The sequence below is a fragment of the Antechinus flavipes genome, chromosome X (genome assembly GCF_016432865.1).
Source record: "Antechinus flavipes isolate AdamAnt ecotype Samford, QLD, Australia chromosome X, AdamAnt_v2, whole genome shotgun sequence".
Classification (NCBI taxonomy): Eukaryota; Metazoa; Chordata; class Mammalia; order Dasyuromorphia; family Dasyuridae; genus Antechinus; species Antechinus flavipes.
The window spans coordinates 60,009,118-60,026,552 of record NC_067404.1 but is presented as its reverse complement, the minus strand read 5'-3'; the positions used below and the strand labels follow the sequence as shown (position 1 = coordinate 60,026,552).

General features: G+C 39.4%; 1 long non-coding RNA gene across 1 annotated transcript; it reads right to left on the bottom strand.

The window, feature by feature from the left end:
* Positions 1 to 12,309: 12,309 nt before the first annotated feature.
* On the bottom strand, positions 12,310 to 17,218 carry LOC127542918 (uncharacterized). Its single transcript, XR_007948920.1, has 3 exons — positions 16,605 to 17,218; positions 15,509 to 15,723; positions 12,310 to 12,688 (listed from the first exon to the last, which is right to left on the bottom strand). It is a non-coding gene; the product is annotated as an uncharacterized LOC127542918 (long non-coding RNA).
* Positions 17,219 to 17,435: the final 217 nt, after the last annotated feature.

The window sequence follows — 17,435 nt, the reverse complement described above, 5'->3', positions numbered from 1 at the left end:
GATGTTTAATGGATTTAAGTCAATTGCTATAACAAGAATCCCAACAGAGTCTGTAAAAGCACTGAGAGAGTAAACTCATAGCATTATTCATCATCGAAGAAGAAAATACTGAAAGGAAGTTCTCAGATTGTTAAATAAAATCAGATTCCAAATAAAGCCACAGCTAGGATACAGATGTTTATGTTTTTCAATAACATTGTCTCCTTGTTTCCAGTTTACAGCATTAAGCCACAACAGAAACATTTAACTTAGTATTTCACACTAATGTAATAAAATCCAGCCTGAGCGAGACTTCTTCCAGAGGTTGAAACTTTGACTGGGAAAGTAGACTATGTAGCGATTCTGAAGAGTTTACGTGACAAATTGTCTTTCATTTTATACACGTCCCCATTCATCAAATGTGACAACAGCACGCTGTCCTTTACCACATCCGTAATTAAATACTTTGGAGTCAGCAAATCCTTGAGTTACTTGCCAAATAAAGAGAGATGGAAGCCAATGGTAATGCTGGTTTATAATATGAATTCATTTGTAAAATATTATAGAGGAGGAGGCTGAAAATGACAAATAATATCAGTTTATAAAGCAGAGAAAAGTGGGGGGAAGGAGAAGAGAAGAGGTTAAACTTACATGAAGATAAGTTGCTGAGAGACCCAACGAAGCAAAGTCATTTTAAGCGTACTTGAGTATAGAAGGGCAAGCAAAGAAAAAAGGAAAAGATCTCTAAAGATCTTTGACAAACTTTTTCACTGTCTTAGTAGAGCTGCCATGCTTGAACTTCAGTATCGCCCCCTAGATGTATTTTATAGAGAAGTTAGAAATGGGAATAGAGAAACACAGGTGAGACAAGCAGTGTAATTAGATGAAACATACATTGAAGGGGTTCACAGTAGAAATGACAGAACTCTTTGAAAAAATAGCTTTCTTTTCAAAATCTATGCAAAGATAATTTTCAACATTCACCCTTGCAAAAGCTTGTGTTCCAAATTATTTCTCCCTTCCTTCCCCACATCTCCTTCTCTAGAAGGCAAATGATCCAATATGATGACATAACTCTTAAGGTGTTAAGGGGTTGAGTTGCAAGGTGTCGGAAAAAGAAGAAAGTGTGTAAAAATGGCCTCAGTAATTAAAAAATAAAGTAACAGGCTATTTTAATGGGCAAATAACAGTTTAGTATTGTGAAAATAGTACCAACTTATGAAAGGGTTCCAAGGGCCCATAAAGATCTGGAGACACACTTGGAGAAACAGTGATATAGAGAAAACAATATCCTGCTTTGCTTATTGTTTGTTGAAAGTGGTGGTAACTAGATGGGGAACCTCAGCTTCTTCAGCGTTTGCTCTTAATTGAGTCCCCGAATACATCACTGTACATTTGTAATGACGACCAACCTCCAGGGAATGCCGCTATAGAGACACAAAGAAGGCCGGCCTGGCACCGAGACAAAAGATAAGCCTTCATTATGCAAACATTGTGTTTGGGAGATATGTAGGCTCCATTTTACTCTTTAATTAGGTTCAACAATATAGAAATGTTCTGATTGTAGGGAGTACGAGAGCTTGCTGTCATCTGGGGAAAGGAGCCGGTAGAACGAGGAGGAATGATGAAGAATTACCGAAGAACCGCCCGGCCGTGTGGGCGGGCAGCCAACGGTCCTTCCAGACCCACCCCTCTGCGTGGAGTTGGAAGAGGGCAGGATGGTCCAGGTGAGCTGGGTTTACGCGGGGGCGTGGCAGGTCATATTTGAGCTGGCGTCATACTTGCCTCCATCCTCCTCTGTACCCGAATCTCAGAGCCATGGAAATCTGCTCCATTTTCTCTAACCATGAAAGTCCCCCTTGCTAAAGAAGAAATGTTCACGTCACTCTCTTTTTGTGTCAAAGAGAATAACAACAACAGTGACATCAAGCAGCTAACATTCGTGCGGTACCTTAAAGGTTCCCCAGATGCTTATTATTACAAAGAAAACCATATATTGAGATGTACTTCTTTTTGGTAGGCCCCGCAGAGGAAGTGATGCAAAGAAATAAGTGTCCACAGGGCTTTATCAAAAGTACATTTTTTGTAGCGGAAGGTCTGAAAACTTCTAACCGAACCCTTTCGATGTCTGATACCCTACCGCAATTGTGCTTCTGATTTATGACTTGAATGTACACGTGTTTTAATCTAGAGCAAATCACTAACAGAAATAAGAGACGGTGAATATCTAGGATGGAAGTGGTGATTACAAATAGCCAGCATCAAGGACATGTCACTCCAGACTGACTTCATTTCTTTTTTCAATAGGACTGTTAAATATAAAAGGAATGGTGTGGCTTTAGTTTCCCTCAATTTGACATATGTCATTTTGGGGAAGGATTTATTTTTCACTTTGTAAATATAATGCCTAACTTTAAGTATAACGAAAGCATCCTATTTTCATTTTAAATGAAATTTTATTTTTTGCCAATTAGCAAAAATTGGCCTTCTCTCTCTACCAGCAAAGCCCCCTCCCCAGACACATTGAGAAGGAAACACAAAGCCCATGTTACAAACGTGTACGATCAAGCAAAATATATCTCTTCGTTGGATCTGGGGGGGAAGGGGGAATAGCGTCACGTGGCACTCTGAATCCTTCACTTCTCGTCCGTCAGTCGGATCGTTTATTTCGTTCCCGGTCCTTTGAAACGGCGGTCGGCCGTTAAAGCGACGAAAGTCGCAGAGTCTTTCGGAGTTGTCGGATTTCACAGAATCGTCGTTGATATAAATCGTTTTCCTGGTTGTTCTCGTTTCACTCTGTACTGGTTCGTAGAGATTTTCACAGGTTTCTCTAAAACCATTCCTTTTGCCTTTTTTTTTTTACAGCCCGATAGTGTTTGTCAGATACGCCATAACTTATTCATCTATTCTCCAGTTGACGAGTATCCCCTTCGTTGCCATCTTTACCCTCCAAAGAGTTTAAAGTATTTTTTGAGGTTGTTTTGCTTAGTGCCCGTCCCTTCCTTAACCTTCCCTCTTATTCTGTCTTCTTCCCTTTCCCTCCACTTTCTCCGTATCGTATTCCTGTTCCCAATTCTGTTATGTGCATATGCTTCCCTCCTTTAACCAGATCAAATGATGGCAAGACTCTTTTCAACGACTCGCCCTACCCCTTCTTCCTGGTTTGTGGAAGCTCGTAATCGTTCGCCCTGATTTGTGAGACGATTTTTCCATCACTTCCCCCCTAGTGAAATCATCTTTCCTTTCTTCCTAGGCTTCTTTGGATATCCCAGACCTGTAATCTAGTTAAAGTCCCTCTATGATCCCCAGTAGACATCAGCGGGGATGTAGGTACCCCTTCTCCATGGTAGTATGGAAGTAGGTTTCTTCTTGTTTAATGTAAGATTTTTCTTTCACGTGTACCCACTTGTTCCCATGCAGCTTTGGGGTTTTCATCAGGAATGCTTGCAAGTCCTCTATTTCAGTCTTATTTTGTCCTCTATAGGATTCTACTGGTTTCTAGGTAAGTTTTTCTTGACTGTAAGCCTAGTGTGTCATTTTTGCCTTCTAGATACTTGCAATATTTGGGGAGTTTCTTTTCAGTTTATTTTTAAGAAGTAAATGGTGGATTCTACTTTCTTCTCCGGTTCTAAGAAATCTGGTCAGTTTTTACTATGATTTCTTGAAATACGATAGATGTCGAGAGTTTTTTGGCATGGCTTTCAAGTCCATTTCAAAATTTTCTCTCCTCAACTCTGTTTTCTAGGTTATTTGTTCATCCTCGGAAATAACTCAGTTTGTCACATCAAGATGTCGGATGGAGTCATCGGCTTCTATCGAGTCGGTTCAATTCTCCCCCCCCCCCATGTTTTCTTCCTCTGACGCTTTCATTTGCATTTTAGGACCATTTGGAGCTGCTAAACATTCTGTTGTAGGAATTACGGGAGATGATCAATGCCCACGCTGCCTTTCCTTTGAGGCTTTCTGGCTTTCGACATTGTGGAGCCATTCCTTCCTTTTCAGTTTAGAAGCGAGTTTTCTTATCACGGTCTCAACAGCTTTTGGGGGTAGGATTGTCTGCTCATTCTCAGAGCCCGTCTCCCAACTTTGTATTTTAGATCACGGCCGTGCCCTCGGCCGCACTCTGGACATCGGGAGCGTCGCGTCATTCCGCCGCCTCAGCGGCACCTTTCGGTCCCCCGTCACCTCATGCTTGGTAAGGACTGTGTGAGTGTGAGAGAGAGGGAGCAGACGGGACAGAATAGAGATAGAGGGACAGAGACAGGCTAGAGAAATGAAGAGATGATGGAGGCGGGGATATGGATAAAGACAAATGAAGAGATGGATGAGTTGACAGGCAGGCAGAGAGAGATAAATGAACAGAGGGATGGGATAGAGATAGATACATGATAGAAAATAGACCCAGAACAGGATAGAGGCATGGGAGAGTGAGCTGGAGAGACAGACAGGACAGAGACACGTGGAGATGGGGAGAGAGAGATGGATGAATAGAGGGACAGATGGCCAGGATAGATGGGGTGGTGAGATGACTAGATGATAGAGATAAATAGTGATGGGAGTTGGAGGGGATGGAGTTAGTGAGAGTAGAGGAAGGAGAGGGAGTTGGAGGGAGTTGGAGGGAGGGAGTTGGAGGGAGTTGGAGGGAGGGAGTTAGAGGGGAGGGGAGGGAGTTAGAGGGGAGGGGAGGGAGGAAGGAGGAGTGGAGGGGGGAGGGGAGGGAGGGAGTTAGAGGAGAGGGGAGGGAGTTAGAGGAGGAGAGGGGAGGGAGTTAGAGGGAGGAGAGGGGAGGGAGTTAGAGGGAGGGAAGGGGAGGGGTGGAGGGGAGGGAGGAAGGGGAGGGAGTGGGAGGGGAGGGGAGGGGAGGGAAGGGGAGGGAGTGGGAGGGGAGGGGAGGGAGGAAGGGGAGGGAGTGGAGGGGAGGGGAGAGTGGGGAGGGAAGGGGAGGGAGTGGAGGGGAGGGGAGGGGAGGGGAGGGAGTGGGAGGGGAGGGGAGGGAGTGGAGGGGAGGGGAGGGAGTGGGAGGGGAGGGGAGGAGTGGGAGGGAAGGGGAGGGAAGGGGAGGGAGTGGGAGGGGAGGGGAGGAGTGGAAGGAAGGGGAGGGAGTGGGAGGGGAGGGGAGGAGGGGGGAGGGAGTGGGAGGGAGATATATAAGAACCAGAGAGGATATCTTCTTTACCTTCTTGACTCCCTCCCTTTCCCCTCTCCCCTCCCTCCCCTCTCCCCTCCCCCCTCCCACTCCCTCCCCTCTCCCCTCCCCTCCTCTACCTCCCCTCCCCTCCCACTCCACCCTCCCCTCCCCCTCCCACTCCCTCCCCCTCCCCCTCCCACTCCTCCCCTCCCCTCCCACCTCCCCCCTCCCCTCCCACTCCCTCCCCCTCCCACTCCCTCCCCTCTCCCCTCCCCTCCCACTCCCTCCCCTCTCCCCTCTCCCCTCCCCTCCCACTCACTCCCTCTCCCCTCCCCTCCCACTCCCTCCCCCTCCCCCTCTCACCCCCTCCCCTCCCCTCCCCTCTCCCCTCTCCCCTCCCACTCCTCCCCTCTCCCCTCTCCCCTCTCCCCTCCCACTCCCTCCCCTCTCCCCTCTCCCCTCCCCTCCCACTCCCTCCCCCTCCCCCTCTCCCCTCCCACTCCCTCCCCTCTCCCCTCCCCTCCAACTCCCTCCCCTCTCCCCTCCCCTCCCCCTCCAACTCCCTCCCCTCTCCCCTCTCCCCTCCAACTCCCTCCCCTCTAACTCCCTCCCCTCCCCTCCCCAGATAGAGAAATAGTGAGCTAAGGAGATGGATTGAGAGGGAGGATAGAAAGATGGAGAGAGAGAAAAAATAGAGACATAGGAGGAGGAAAAGATGGATAAATAGCTAGAGAGAGGAAGAGGGACAAATAGAGGGATACATAGACAGAGACAGGTAAGAGAAAAGCAGATAAAGATAGATCGATGATAGACAAATGAACAGAGACAGACAGAGATGGGATGGAGAGGTAGAGTGGATAAAGAGATAGAGATGATGACAGACAGGAGAGAGAGGGTAGGACAGGGACTTGGACTGAGGAACAGAGAATGGATAAAAAGAGGTTAGACTGATAGGCAGATGGAGATAGCGAGAGAGAGCGCACCCTGATAAAAAGACCGGGTGGACAGATAGAGCTAGAGAGGCAGAGACGCAAAATGGAGAGATGGGGTGGATAACAGCTATTAGACAGGAAGAGAAAGAGACAAATAGATAGCTGAAGAGAGAAGAAGACAGAGGGGTAGGTAGGGAGAGATACACAAATATATATATATACAGATAGACAGAAAGAGATATAGAGATAGAGATAGATATACATATAGAGAGAGAGATAGAGAAATAGAGAGAAAGAGCTATATTTATATAGATAGATACAGAGATATATAGAGAGAGATCTAGAGAGAAAGAGAGATATAGAGCTATATATGTATAGAGAGATAGACATGAAGATATTGAGAGAGAGAGAGAGCAATATTTATTTCCACACACACATATATATATGGAGAGAACGAGAGAGAAATAAATAAATATATAGAGAGATAAAGAGAGAAAGACATAGAAAGATATAGACATATACAGATATAGATATAGATATATATATAGAGAGAGATCTAGATAGATATAGATATAGAGATAGAAATTATAGAAAGATTTAGAGAGAAATATATAGATATAAAGTTATAGAGAGAGATGTAGAGATAGATATATTTATATACATATATAGAGATCTAGGGAACGACAGAGATAGATAAATATACATAGATATAAAGAGTTAGAGCTATATAGATATATATATATAGAGAGAGAGAGGTAGAGACAGATATATTTAGATACATATAGAGAGAGATCTAAGAAAGATAGAGATCTAGAGAGAGAAAGAGAAATATAGAGCTATAAAGATATTGAGAGAGAGAGATAATTATAGAAAGAGATATAAAGATATTGAGAAAGACAGATAATTATAGGGAGAGATAGAAATTATAGAAAGATTTAGAGAGAGAAATATAGATATAAAGTTATATAGAGAGATGTAGAGATAGACAGATATATTTATATACATATATAGAGATCTAGAGAAAGACAGAGATAGAAAGATAAATATATAGATATAAAGAGTTAGAGCTACATAGATATATATAGAGAGATCTATAAAGAGAGAGATAGACTCATATGTTTGGAGAGAAATAGAGAAATATATAGAGAGAGAGAGAGCTATATAGATATAGAGAGAGATCTAAGAAAGATAGAGATCTAGAGAAAGAGAAACATATAGAGCTATAAAGATATTGAGAGAGATATATAGAGAAAGAGAGAGATAAAGAGAGATAGATAATTATAGAGAGAGAAATGATAGAGAAATTAGAAAGATTTAGAGAGAGAGAGAAATATATAGATATAAAGTTATGCAGAGAGAGATGTAGAGATAGACAGATATATTTATATACATATATAGAGATCTAGGGAACGACAGAGATAGATAAATATATATAGATATAAAGAGTTAGAGCTATATAGATATATATATATAGAGAGAGAGAGAGAGAGGTAGAGATAGAGACAGATATATTTAGATACATATAGAGAGAGATCTAAGAAAGAGATCTAGAGAGAGAAAGAGAAACATATAGAGCTATAAAGATATTGAGAGAGATAATTATAGAAAGAGATATAAAGATATTGAGAAAGACAGATAATTATAGGGAGAGATAGAAATTATAGAAAGATTTAGAGAGAGAAATATATAGATATAAAGTTATATAGAGAGATGTAGAGATAGACAGATATATTTATATACATATATAGAGATCTAGAGAAAGACAGAGATAGAAAGATAAATATATAGATATAAAGAGTTAGAGCTATAGAGATATATATAGAAAGAGATGTATAAAGAGAGAGAGATGTAGAGATAGAGACATATATTTATAGACATATATAGAGAGAGAGATCTAGAGAAAGAGATATAAAGATAAATCTATAGATATGGATATAAAGAGTTAGAGCTATAGAGATATAGAGAGAGATTTATAAAGAGAGATATAGAGACATATATATTTGGAGAGAGAGAGGGAGATGTAGAGATAGAGACAGCTATATTTACACACATATAGAGAGAGAGAGATCTAGAGAGAGAGATACAGAGTGTTGGAATCTTTACAAACTGCTAACTCATTAGAGTTGATAGATTATTGATCTGATCTTACAAGGAGATGTTTTGGGCCAGAACCTGAAACAAGGTACTAAGTAGAACTAATTGATACAATGCTTGGGTCACACCGTACTCCTTGGAGTTCCCAGGTATGGGAGATTTGTAGCTTTGTGAATTCCCACCTCCCTTCGGTGTGCCTCCAGAAGGAGGAGTCAGCCTTTGGGAGATCATATAGAAAGAGGCTCTTAGCTTCGGCTTAGGGAGTTACTTCACGTTAGAGCGAGTTCAGCCAGAAGCCCTCTCCGAGTGAGGAGTTTTACTTCGGAACATGGACTGGGGTCGGAGAGGAGCACTCTGGGAGATTGAGAGCCAGAAGCCTCTCTCGGAGGCAAGACAGATTCAACTTGGTGCTGGCTCTGGAGGCTGAAGAAAGCAGAGGCAGAAGCAAAGGACAAAGCTGCAGGAGCTCTTGGAACCAAGCAGAGAGATAGGCCTCTAAGCTAACGGGGCTATCTTGGGGACAGTAAAAAGATCGGAACTTTTATCACCTGGCTGCGTTTGGGGTAATTACTGATCTGAACTGAAACTAAGGCTGCCTCTAGAAAAGCTCCCCGAGAAACCTACCTTCTCCCAGAGAGAACTATTATTCTAAAAGAAGAAAATCACCACAACAGAAAGAAAGAGAGAGAGATAGAAATAGAAATATATAGATATAAAGTTATATATATAAAGAGAGAGACAGATATATTTATATAGAGAGAGATCTAGAGAAAGATATGTAGTTATATAGATATATTTAGAGAGAGGGGGAAATAGAGAAATAGAGAGAGGTATACATATATAGAGAGAGAGCGATCTAGAGAAAAATAGAGATATAAAAATCAACATAGATAAAAGTAGAGAAAGAGATAGAGCTATACAGATTATATATATATATATATATAGAGAGAGAGAGAGAGAGAGAGAGAGAGAGAGAGAGAGAGAGAGAGAGATAAATATATATATATATATAATATATATACAGAGAGAGAGAGAAATATATAGACATAAAGTTATATATAGGGAGAGATCTAGAGAAAGATAGAGATAAAAAGATAAATATAGAGAGAGATCTAGAGAAAGAGAGATATATAAAAATAAATATAGATAGAGATAAGAGATCTAGAGAGAGATAGAGCTCTATTTATATAGATATAGAGAGAGATCTAGAGAGAAAGAAAGATATAGAGCTATATATATATATAGAGAGAGAGAGAGAGAGAGAGATATTTAGGGATAGAGATAAATATATAGATATAAAGTTATATATAGAGAGAGATCTAGACAAAGATAGAGATATAAAGATAAATATATAGAGAGATAAGAGATCTAGAGAGAGATAGAGCTAGATATATATATATAGAGAGAGAGAGAGAGACAGAGAGAGACACAAGTAGAGAGAGATAGAGATCTAGATATATATATATAGAGAGAGACAGAGCTATATTTATATAGATAGAGAGAGACATCTAGAGAGAAAGATATAGAGCTATGTGTGTGTATATATATATAGAGATAGATAGATAGAGAGAGAGAGAGAGAAATATATAGATATAAAGTTATATATAGAGAGAGAGATCTAGAGAAAGATAGAGATATAAAGATAAATATATATAGAGAGATCTAGAGACAGATAGAGATCTAGATATATATATATAGAGAGATAGAGCTCTATTTAGATAGATATAGAGATCTCAGAGAAAGAGAAAGATATAGAGCTATATATATATATATATATATATATAGAGAGAGAGAGAGAGAGAGAGAGAGAGAGAGAGAGAGAGAGAGTGAGTGTGTGTGTGTTAGGGATAGAGATAAATATATAGATATAAAATTATGTATAGAGATAGATCTAGACGAAGATAGAGATATAAAGATAAATATATAGATATAAAAAGATAGAGCCATATAGATATATATAAAGAGATATACAGGCATATATGTATAGAGCTATAGGGCTATATATACATATATATATGGAGAGAGAGGGAAATAGAGAAATAGAGAGGTATAGATATATATAGAAAGAGAGATCTAGAGAAAGAGATATATAGAGAGCGAAAGAGATAGAGCTATATTTATATAGATAGATATAGAGAGAGATCTAGAGAGAGAGATAGAGATATAAAGTTATATATATATATAGAGAGAGAGAGATTGAGATATAAAGATAAATAGAGTGAGATAAAAGATCTAGAGAGAGATAGAGCTAGATATATATATATATATAGAGAGAGAGAGAGAGAGAGAAATAGAGATCTAGATGTATAGATATAAAATTATAGAGAGATCTAGAGAAAGATAGAGATATAAAGATAAATATATAGATATAGATATAAAGAGATAGAGCTATAAAGATATAGAGATAAAGAGATATAGGGGCATATATGTATAGAGATATAGAGCTATATATACATATATATGGAGAGGAAGAGAGATAGATATATATATATAGAGAGAGAGATAAAGAGATATAGATAGAGAAAGAGATAGAAATAGAGAGAGAGAGAGAGATTTAGAGATAGAAATATATAGATATAAAGTTATATATTATGGAGAGATAGAGACATTTTTATTGAGAGAGAAATCTAGAGAAAGATAAGAGATATAAAGATAAATATATAGATATAGATATAAAGAGAGAGCTATATAGATAGAGATATGTAGAGAGAGGGCTATAGAGCTGTATATACATATATACGGAGAGAGAGAAATAGAGAAAAATAGATAGATAGAGCTATAGAGATATATAGAGAGAAAGAGATAGAGCTGTATTTATATTTATATAGATACAGACATAGAGATATAGAGAGAGATCTAGAGAAAGATGAGATAGAAAGATATATATATAGAGAGAGTGCTATATATACATATATATGGAGAGAGATATTTAGATAAAGAGATAGTTATAGAGCTACATATATAGAGAAATATATAGAGATATAAAGTTATAGAGAGAGAGAGAGAGATCTACAGAGAGAGATATAAAGATTTTATATATATATAGAGAGAGAGAGAGAGCGTGAGAGAGCTATATTTATATTGATAGATACAGAGATAGAGATATAGAGAGAGATCTAGACAGAGAAAGATACACACATACACACACATATGGAGAGAACGAGAGAGAAATAGATATAGATATATAGAGAGAGACAGAGATAGAGAGATCTAGATATAGATATATAGAGAGAGACAGAGATAGAGAGATCTAGAGAAAGAGATATAAATATATATATAAAGAGATAGAGATATAGAGAGAGAGATATAGACATATAGAGAGAGCTAGAGATAGAGATAAAGAGAGATAATTATAGAGATATATACCTAGGGATAGAAATGTAGAGATATAAAGTTTTATATATATATATATATATGTATATGTATATGTATGTATATGTATATATATGTGTATATATATGTATATATGTATATATAAATATATATATAGAGAGAGATAAAGATAAATATATAGATAGATATAAAGAGATACAGCTATATATATATATATATATATATATATTTAGAGATAAAGAGATAGTTGTAGAAATACATATATAGAGATATAAAGTTATAGAGAGAAATATAGATAGAGAAAGAGAAAGAGATAGAGCTATATTTATATAGATATAGAGAGAGATCTAGAGAGAGAGAGATGTAGAGATAGAGACAGATATAGATATATATAGATAGAGCTAGAGATAAAGAGATAGATATATATATATAGAGAGAGAGAGAGAGAGAGATGTAGATATAACGTTATATATAGAGTGAGAGATAGCTATATAGAGATCTAGAGAAAGATAGAGATATATAAAGATAAATATAGATATAGATATAAAGATATATATATAGAGAGAGAGAGAGACATGTGTTTAGACAGAGAGAGAGCTATATATACATATATATGGAAATAGAGAAAGATAAATATATATATATATATAAAGAGATAGAGCTATATAGATATATAGATAGAGGTATATATATAATGAGAGATAGAGACATATATATATATCGATATAGATATAAAGAGATAGAGATATATAGAGAGATATATAATGAGAGATATAGACATATATTGAAATAGAGGAGAAAGATATAGAGATAGAAAGATAGAGATATAGAGAGACAGATCTAGAGAAAGATAGAGATATAGAGACATATTTAGAGAGAGATATAGAGCTATACATATATACACACACATATATATGGAGAGAGAGAGAGAGACATAGAGATATAGAGATATATATAAAGAGATAGATATATATAGAGAGAAAGATATATAGACAGATATATGGAGAGAGAGGGGGAGATATAGAGAGGGAGAGAGAACCACAGCGCTTCCTGACACATTGCCCAAGAAAAGGCCCAGTAAAAGGTATTTAGTAAGAGGTGAAACAAAACACTGACCTTCACTCCATGATGCTTCACTATAATGTGGAGTCCATCGATGTTTTCACCTGTCCTGGATCACCCAGACTTACTTGGCTTTCCTAGACCTCCTGCAGTAATCCACCTAAGATCAAGAAAGAATAAAAGATCAGTGAATGCTGACAGCATAATCCTGGCTTCTTCCACTTATTTTCAGGGTGTACCTCCACTGGGTAGCCGTCTACCCTGAAACCGTAACCATCATCACTAGGCTGACTCTAAGAAACTACCCAAAAGAGTAAGCCCGAGCAGGGAAGAGTCTCCTTTTCTCGTGTCCCGAAGGCTCCCCTTTGCCAAAGATTTAGCCCAGCTTTCTTCCACTGACCCAGGATCGCCTAGCACGGGTGCCTTCTAAGCCCTCACTTGTTGCACGTCAATAAAGTTTTCTCGGCTAGCAAAGTCTGACTTCCAAGTCCGCTACTTTTGTTGCCCCGTTTCTTTTAACCTCGAGTAGTCTGGGAACTCAAGAACCAAGTGCTCTCTGTCTCAGAGTCTTTTAAAAGACTTCCTACAGGGAGGTGGATTTCCAGCTCTTTTGAGGCCCAAGAGTTTTGGCGTTGTATTCTCTACGCCCCTCAGCCTGGCCTCGGAGACCTTCAGAGGTGGAGAACCAGGAATTGTAGCCGTGCCATTTTGATTCCCGCTTGTTCGTCGAGACTGGTCCCTAAAGTCGAGACTCGGTCCCTAAATCTGGGAGTCGTTTGGTAAGACTTAGCTTACGACGCAGGACCCAGAATGATGTCGCACCCCGGGGAGGAAGTTGGGACTTGTCCTTTTTAAGACTCTAAAGTCTAGCTCTTGAGTCTTCCGAACGTCTGGGACGCTGTTACGAGACCCCAGTACCTCACCATAGTGAGATGGGTTCTCTAAGATACTGTATGGCTGTAATCGAAAGGAAAGCTGTACTGAATCTGCCAGCAAGTAGATCTCTACAAAAAGCTAATTTGATACAGAGGGAAAATTGGTACTTAGCAAATTCTCATTTTAAAACTGGGTCTTCACGGCTTGGGAGTATTTCTTGCTCAGGAAACATGTGATTGGCTAATTATGAGAAACCATTAGAATCCTAAAAAGACCAAAGGGTGCCAGATATTCAGTTACACTTAGTGAGGGGCAGCTAGCATTTTCTTAGGTCCTCAGAAAGCCCAATCGAGTTGCTAAGGAAAAAAAAGCTGGTCGTGCTTTTAGTCTACTTACCGGAAGTTACAAACACAGCACGTGATCCCACCCAGGGGCATTATCTAGCAATCATTAAATGGCTACTACTGTTTGCAAGGTGACACAATTTGGGCGTGTAAAAATTAGACTTCTTGGCCAACGAGAGATGTGCGCAAAAAAAAAAAAAAAAAGGAGTTATCTTATTGCAAAACCCAACACCTTAAAAAAGCTAACCAGATCCCCAAATGAATTCTCTTACAAGCTCCTATACTAGAGAATAATGGAAGAGAACCCTTGTCCTTGAGGTAAAAGGGGGGCAGGCACTGTTAGAGAGAAGAGATCAGCGAGGGGCAAAGAATGATGAAGATGAGAAAACCAAGTTGACAAAATGCCCTCCTGTCGGATGGTAACATGGTGAGTGGACCCCCTAAAGTGAGGATGAAGTATCTAGTTCCAAACTTATGAGTCCCAGAAGGATTTATTGATGGATAAATAGAATAGCGGGAGTACGGGAGCGCCTCATCGGTCCCTGCTGATTGTTTATACGTGTCACCTCTTCTCTGCGGCAGGTAAATCCTCAGAAGGATGCTCTTTGGGTATAGTTGAAGCTCAAGAAAGAAGAAGAAAAAGTTTCACTCCGCTGACCCTGGAGGTAGAAGATTCCTGACTGGTCAAAAAGTGTGTGGGAATAGGACTCTAGACAGTGGAATCCCCTCCCTCCCCAGTTATCTCACATTGAACTTTTGCTCAGAGAGAGAATGAAAGGATGAATTGGCATTCTGTGATTTGATTTTTCTGATGTCGGGTTGTAACCCAGATTCCAGTTTCAATTCTGCCGCTTATGTTCTGTATGACGTGAGATTATTCGTTCAATGTCTTTATTTAACCTAGATGGTTCCCAGTCTTGCTCTAACTTTGACTGAAAGCTTAGGCTACCACAAAGAGAGTTGCTATATAAATGTTTTTGCATATACTGATCATTTTCCACTTTATTTCTTTGGGGTCATAGATAAGCTTGATGATGGCATAGCCTGCTCAAAGCTCTACGGGTACGTACGTGATCTGGTAGGCCAAAGGGTACGCGTGTCCCACGCGGACGACATTCTGGGAAGAGTGCCAAATTGTTTTCCGGAATAGCCGGACCGATTCTCATTTCCATCACTAGTCTATCCATTTTCCCCAAACCCCTCCAACATTTGTCATTTTCCTCCTTTGCCATCTGCGCTTTAGTTTTCATTACTTCAATGTTAGTGACTTTGAGCAGTTTTCACATGATTGCTGATAGTGTAGAATTTGTTCTTTCTTTGAATACTGATCTATAACTAATAACGATTACGTGACAAATAAATAAAACTTGGCAATGTTGGGTGTTTTTTTGTTTTTGTTTTGGCTAAGTAACAAAATAGGGCTGCAGTTTTGATCAAAATAAGAGGGGAAACCTAAAGACCAAAATCGTAAATGAAATACATTTCATGAGGGTAAAAGAGGAAATTGTGAGGAATGAATAGAACGAATAGAAGATTAAAAAACATAAAACCTTCAGATTCTACTTGTGAAAGAATTCCACTTCCAGGACTCCCTTCCTTTAATTTCCTCAACCTCACTGTCCATCCTTTTAGAAAGTTTTTAGGCTTCTAAGTCCCCAGATCTTATATTTTGAGACCTTAGAGCTTTAGTCCTCTATGCCTATATCTGTAATAGTATATTTTCAGCTAGCCAGATGTAGGCTTCTCAGGGATGTACTCACCCAATTCATGGTTTCACACCGACACAGCTAGAGAAATAAGTGCATCCGGAAAAGCACTTTGGAATCACGCTGTCGTTTCGTGATGGCATTTGTAGGCTTCTACTCCGAAGAGAGGCAAAAACTTCATCTGTACGAAGATATCTGTAGCGGCTCTTTTCTGTAGTGTCAGAACTGGAGATTCGTGGAACTCCCGTCCATCCAAGAATGAAGTAAACCTATCTGAGAACAAACTTACTTATAAAGTAATTATAACAATATAATCAACTTTGAAAGAGTTAAGAACTCTGATCAATGCGATGATTGACGCAGATTCCAAAGACCGATGCAGATGTTACCTCCTCTTTGAGAGAAGGGTCAGTGACTCGAGATGAAGAGTAATACATGCTTTTAAAAAATATGGCCGATAGGAGAATTTGTTTTTCTTGACTTGCCAAGGTTTTGTTTTTCTTTTCTAATAGGGGTAGGTAAGAGACAATAAGTGTGTTTTCCTAAATAAGTGAAATCTTGTGATCTAGATTTAAAGCTATAGTTCCTTAGTTTTTTATAGAACTCCTTCCCCGACAAGAATTGTTGGGGAAAGCAGTGTGGCAGAAATTAGGTTTAGAGAAACATTTTCTACCACGTAGCCTAACAAACTCAAAATGGATATGTGACCTAAATATTAAAGCTTAGGTTACTGAAAATGTTCATAACAGATGCACATCAAGGCTTCTCATAAAGATGGCAAGCCTAGGTCTGGAAAGAAAGACCAGGTCTAAGCTTCACAGTCTCAGAGCTCTAGCTAGAGCTAAATGTATAGTCACTAAATGTATAGACTTCACGGTATAAATCTCAGTCTTCCGATTGAGGAGAAGCACATTTAAAGCTCTAAGACATTATGCTCAGAGACCATTTTTAGACTTTGTAACATAATTCGAGGAAATGCTATCAACTTGAGGAAATGTGGCAGCCCTCTTTTGTAGTGGCCAGAAACTGGAAACTGAGTGGCTGCCCATCAGTTGGAGAATAGCATTGGGGCTTATGAATATTATGGAATATTACTGTCCTGTAAGAAACAAGCAGCAGGAGGATTTCAGGAAGGCCTGGAGAGACTCACATGAACTGATGCTGAGTGACACGAGCAGGACCAGGAGATCATCGTACACGGCAACATCGATATTATATGATGACCGATTCTGAGGAATGTCACTCTTTCCAACAATAAGATGATTCAGGCCAGTTCCAATGATCTTGTCATAGAGAGGCATCTACAGCCAGGGAGGGAACTGAGCGTGGGCCACAATATAACATTCTCCCTCTTTTTGTTGTCGTTCGCTTGCTTTTTGTTTTCTTTTTGATCTGATTTTTCTTGTGGAGCAAGAGAATTGTATAAATACGTTTACATATATTGGCTTAAACATGTACAAATAAGCTATCTTGGATTGCTTGCCATCTAGGGGAGAGGGCAATCTGAAACACAAGGGTCAATGTTGACACTAAAAAGCTTTTAAAAAAAATAAATAGACTTGAGGAAAGAGAGGTGAGAGAAATAATAGCTCACATTTTCGTAGCAAAGGAACAGCTTGCAGAGCCTATTATGTCATGTAAGATGCCCATCACTTTGGGGAAGTAGAAAACTGAAGCCTGTGGTCTGTGATGTGAAGCTTGGAAATAAGTCTCAAGTATAAAGGAACCTAGAGAAGTCAGTCTTTTAGTCTTAGAGAGTTATAGATCTAAAACCCCTCGATTATCTTTTAGGTTTCCAAGCCTTACTAAGGTACCCCAAGGTATGTCGTAACCACTTTGAGATGAAAATTGAAGAGGTGATCTCTCTCTCCTCTTTCCCCATTAGTTAGGATGAAATGCTCTCTAAATGGATAGTTGTGTGTTATTACTCCAGCAAAAAGAGAATGAAGAGCCGGCCCCACTACTCGCCTCTCCAAGTCGG